Source organism: Pseudorca crassidens, chromosome 3 (genome assembly GCF_039906515.1).
Source record: "Pseudorca crassidens isolate mPseCra1 chromosome 3, mPseCra1.hap1, whole genome shotgun sequence".
In the NCBI taxonomy this organism is placed as follows: Eukaryota; Metazoa; Chordata; class Mammalia; order Artiodactyla; family Delphinidae; genus Pseudorca; species Pseudorca crassidens.
In genome coordinates, this window is record NC_090298.1 from 15,623,265 (window position 1) to 15,629,264 (window position 6,000).

A 6,000-nucleotide genomic window follows, 5' to 3' on the forward strand; every position below is an offset into this window, starting at 1 on the left:
GTTGAGGATTTAAAATTTTTTGGAGTCCTGTGAATAATTGTGGATAAATGTAGTTAACTGTCCTTAGAATGAGAGTGAAATATTGAAAATTTGCATTAATCAACTTTATTTCTTCTGAGCACTTCTCAGCACAGGTGTCTGTACCAGGCTTCATTCACAGGCATGTATCTACACATCCTAATTTCTACCTTGGTGCCTTTAGGTCACACAGGACTTTTTGATCCTTTTTCTTCCTTACAGGCTTATTTTATTTTAACCTGGGTCTATATTTTGGTGAGACATTTAGTTTATTTTATCTATCAGGATATATTTTTCTTCTATATGGATTGATGGAAAGAAGCAATCATAGACAATACGAAATTTTAAACTAAAACCTTCTTAAAACAGTGTCCCTGATTTAGTATTCTGCATAATTAGTGACCATAAATAGAAAATCTGTTTGATACATGGATTTTTGTCTTAAAGTTGTGCCAACAATACACCCTGAACCTATTTCCATTCATGCACATGATGGGTCATCTTTATTTTAGTGTTTTTTTGGGAGGTAAATAACGTGCCCCAGTCCAGTCCAGATCAATCCTTGAGTTTTCACTAGCTGCAGGACACAACAGTCCATTTAGGACACTTTCAAAGCCCCAAATTTCCTCCTCTTAAATGCTCAGATCTCTGGCTTCTTAGCATCTGGAGAGGGGTGGAGTCCAGTCCGTTTGGTCCTACTCCCATGACAGCTGGGGGATATTATTTGCTAAGTAGTAGTTCTCAATGAACCTCAATTTGAAGTTTTAGATGAATTTCATTTTCTGGAAAATGCCATGGTATCTATGAAAAATATTGCCATGTTTGCAGTACTTTTCCACAGGCATTAATTTTTCAGTTTTCTGTCCCAATGAAAAATGAACTTCATGCTAAATTGGTGAATGCCTTCAAGGTCAATGCCTATATCTCAGTCAACCACACTTAGTACCAGATCACGACAGCGTGTGTTGGTGGCAGGGAATTGGCTACTCTATAGAAAGACCACTGTTTAGCTACTCTCTCTTCTGGCTACTGGAGTCAATCAAGTGAGAACCATCCCCAATCCCCATGTAATTTTTAGTTTATGGGAATCAATACCTTAGTGGGCTTGAACACCAGATATGACAGCTTTACTAATTAGCTTTTTCAAGTCTCACATAGAACCAATTCCAAGGTGATAAAAGGACCAATTCCAGCATCAAGCACATCGTGAACTGGGATCACTGCCTCCCTTCCTCCTTTCTTGTTGGATGCCAGGATTCATTTAAGACTTCCATACTTTTGGACCATGATGTGGATGTTCTTTCAGAGATCTCCTTGCACTTCTTTTCACTTGCCATAGGGAAAGCAATCACATTCCCTTCACTTTGATTTTCACAGTTGTGAATCTCTGAGAAAAAGCGTTGGGAATCTTGATGTCTACTACACTCTGCCCCCATACGTAAACTGGTCCATGCCCTCCCCAAAGCACTTCATAATCCAGCTGTGCTGAACTTCCTGACTGACCATTATGCATATTTTATCTTCTAAATGGAAGAGTTACTCAAGAACAGCTCTAGAAACCTCCTTTATCTTTACAGAGAGCAGCTAACAGTTTTTGGCTGGAGACAAATAATAGATTATTTTCTAATTGTACACCTTACTATACTTGTTTTATTTATACTTATAAATGTGAAAGAAAGAAATGACCACAACTTGAATTTAATAAACAGCAATAATGTTTGAACAAGATAATATCTCTAAAAGATGTGAAAGGTTATCCCTGATTCTTTGATCAAGGAAAATAACAAACTGTCATGGAATATGTTCACAGTTACTATTTTTTTTTAACAGACTTTATTCTTTAGAGTGGTTTTAGGTTTACAGGAAAAAAAAATGGGCAGTTAGTAAAGAGACTTCCCATAAACCCTCTATTTACCACACACACTTTTTTCTATTACTAACATCCTCCATTAGTGTAGCACTAATGCTACAATTACAATTGTTACAATTGATAAGTCGATATTTCATTATTAACTAAAGTCTAAAGTTTAGGGTCCACTCTTTGTGCTGTGCATTCCATGGGTTTTGTCAAACATAAAATGACATGTATCTATTATTACAATATCAGACAGAATAGTTTCATTGCCTTAAAAATCTCATGCTCCTCCTATTTATCTCTTCTTTTCTTCCTCTAAATCCCTGGAAACCACTGATATTTTTACCGAATATATAGTTTTTGCTTATTCCAGAATGTCATATACTTAGAATCATACAGTACATCGCCTTTACAGATTGACTTCTTTCATTTGGCAATATGTATTTAAGGTTCTTCCATGTCTTTTCATGTATTGATAGCTCATTTCTTTTTATAGCTGAATAATGTTCCACTGTAAGCATTTACCACAGTTTGTTTATCCATTCACCTACCAAAGGACATCTTGGTTTCTTTCAATTTTGGGCAATTATGAATAAAGCTGCTATAAACATTCATGTGCAGGTTTTTGTGTAGACATAAGTTTTCAACTCATTTGGATAAATACCTGGGAGTGAGATTGCTGGAGAGTATGGTAAGAATATGTTTAGCTTTGTAAGAAAATGCCAAACTGTCTTCCTAAGTGGCTGTACCATTTTGCATTCCTATCAGCAATGAATGAGAGTTTCTGTTTCATGGCTACATTTTTTATTTGGAATTCTAATTTAGTAAACTAATGTTTAATAAATAAAGAACCAACTGTCTACACAGTTGCAGATGAAAAATTTTTAGAGGATGGATATCCTGAGTTAGGTTCAACTTAACAGTCACAATTTACCTTCTCTTTCATTTTGGGAAGTAAATTTGAATCTTTCTGCTTCAGTAATTAAAACACTTCTTTTAACTTGTCTCCCAAAATCCACATTGAAATCCTGACCTCCCCAAGAGGAATACATGCTTTTTTACATACGGTCTTTGTTGATATCTTTTCTTTCTTATGTCCCACTGCAAATTTGGCTAAAACTCATTTAACTACATCTGTAAAGCAGCTTCCAAGTTATTTTTATTATGAAATATTTGATTTTTTAAAGAGAGCTTGAAATAAATATTTTATTATTTGAAATTATTCAATTTTATTCTAATTCACACAATGATTCATAGTTTTATTCTGTCGGTATATATGTCTATTCAAATATACTGACACTTTTTTCAATAAACTATGGAATTTTCTAACTTACAATTCTGAGTCAAGAATATATTTATAGAAATGAAGGACACAGGAAGGATTTGTACTTGGGAGGGCCCCACAGGGTCTTGCTCGATTTCAGGCCTGCTTGAGCTAGTATGATAAAGCAAAAACAATTAAATACAAAGGTTAAAGTAAAATAAACTGATCCGGTAAGGAGTCAGATTTGTTCTTCCCGATTACATATTGAATTTCTGCAGTGGACCAGGCATTGTAACAGGCACTAGAGAAACAAGGATATTCTCTGTCCTCAAGGATCTTCCCTTCTGGTTTACGAGGAAATGCCATGTAGCTGACAGGGTCTTGGTGTTCAGGCTGAGTGTCAGACCTAAGCTTCTGAGATGAGGGAGCCAAGTTCAGGATATTGGACTGCCAGAGACCTCCCAGCCCCACATAATAACAATTGGTGAGAGATCTCCCAGAGATCTCCATCTCAAAGCTAAGACCAAGCTACACTCAATGACCAGCAACTTCCAGTGCTGGACAACCCATGCTAAAAAACTAGCAAGACTGGAACACAACACCACCCATTAGCAGAGAGGCTTCTGAAAATCATAATAAGTTCACAGACATCCCAAAACACACCACCAGATGCAGTCCTGCTCACCAGAAAAACAAGACCCAAACTCATCCACCAGAACACAAGCACCAGTCCCCTCCAACAGGAAGCCTACACAAGCCACTGAACCAACATTACCCACTGGGGGCATACACCAAAAACAACTGGAATCACGAACCTGCAGCCTGCAAAAAGGAGACCCCAAACAGAGTAAGTTAAGCAAAATGAGAAGACAGAAATATATAGCAGATGAAGGGGCAACGTAAAAACCTACTGGACCAAACAAAAGAAGAGGAGATAGGCAGTCTACCTGCAAAAGAATTCAGAGTAATGATAGTAAAGATGATCCAAAATCTCGGAAATAGAATGGAGAAAATACAAGAAACATTTAACAAGGACCTAGAAGAACTAAAGAGCAAACAATGATAAGCAACACAATAAATGAAATTAAAAATTCTCTAGAAGGAATCAATAGCAGAATAACTGAGGCAGAAGAACGGATAAGTGACCGGGGAGATAAAATAGTGGAAATAACTACCATAAAGCAGAATTAAAAACAAAAAGAATGAAAAGAATTGAGGACCGTCTCAGAGACCTCTGGGACAACATTAAATGCACCAACATTTGAATTATAGGGGTCCCAGAAGAAGAAGAGAAAAAGAAAGGGACTGAGAAAATATTTGAAGAGATTATAGTTGAAAACTTACTTAATATGGGAAAGGAAATAGTCAATCAAATCCAGGAAGTGCAGAGAGTCCCATACAGGATAAATCCAAGGATAAACACACCAAGACACATATTAATCAAACTATCAAAAATTAAATATGAAGAAAAAATATTAAAAGCAGCAAGGGAAAAACAACAAATAATATACAAGGGAATCCCCATAAGGTTAACAGCTGACTTTTCAACAGAAACTTTGCAAGCCAGAAGTGAGTGGCAGGACATATTTAAAGTGATGAAAGGGAAAAACCTACAGCCAAGATTACTCTGCCAAGCAAGGATCTCATTCAGATTCAATGGAGAAATTAAAACCTTTAGAGACAAGCAAAACCTAAGAGAATTCAGCACCATCAAACCAGCTTTACAACAAATGCTAAAGGAACTTCTCTAGGCAGGAAACACAAGAGAAGGAAAAGACCTAAAATAACAAACCCAAAACAATTAAGAAAATGGTAATAGGAACATACATATTGATAATTACCTTAAATGTAAATGGATTAAATGCTCCAACCAAAAGACGTACACTGGCTGAATGAATACAAAAACAAGACCCGTATATATGCTGTCTATTAGAGGCCCACATCAGACCCAGGGACACATACAGACTGAAAGTAAAGGGATGGAAGAAGATATTCCATGAAAATGGAAATCAAAAGAAAGCTGGAGTAGCAACTGTCATATCAGACAAAATAGGCTTTCAAATAGACTATTACAAGAGACAAAGAAGGACACTACATAATAATAAAGGGATCAATCCAAGAAGAAGATATAACAATTGTAAATATTTATGCACCCAACATAGGAGCACCACAATACATAAGTCAAATGCTAACAGCCATTAAAGAGGAAATCGACAGTAACACAATCATAGTAGGGGACAGTAACATCCCACTTTCACTAATGCACAGATCAACCAAAATGAAAGTAAATAAGGAAACACAAGCTTTAAATGACACATTAAATAAGATGGACTTAATTGATATTTATAGGACATTCCATCCAAAAACAACAGAATACAGTTTCTTCTCAAGTGCTCATGGAACATTCTGCAGGATAGATCATATCATGGGTCACAAATCAAGCCTTGGTAAATTTAAGAAAATTGAAATCATATCATGTATCTTTTCTGACCACAACCTTATGAGACTAGATATCAATTAGAGTAAAAGAAAAAGAGACTGTAAAAAATAAAAACACGTGGAGGCTAAACCATAAACTACTAAATAACCTGGAGATCACTGAAGAAATCAGAAGAAATAAAAAAATACCTAGAGACAAATGACAATGAAAACATGACAACCTCAAACCTATGGGCTGCAGCAAAAGCAGAGCTAAGGGGGAAGTTTATAGCAATATAATCCTACCTCATGAAACAAGAAATATCTCAAACAACCTAACCTTACACCTAAAGCAAAGAAAGAAAGTTCAGAAATAAATGAAAAAGAAATGAAGGAAACAATAGGAAAGATGAATAAAACTAAAAGTTTGTTCTTTGAGAAGATA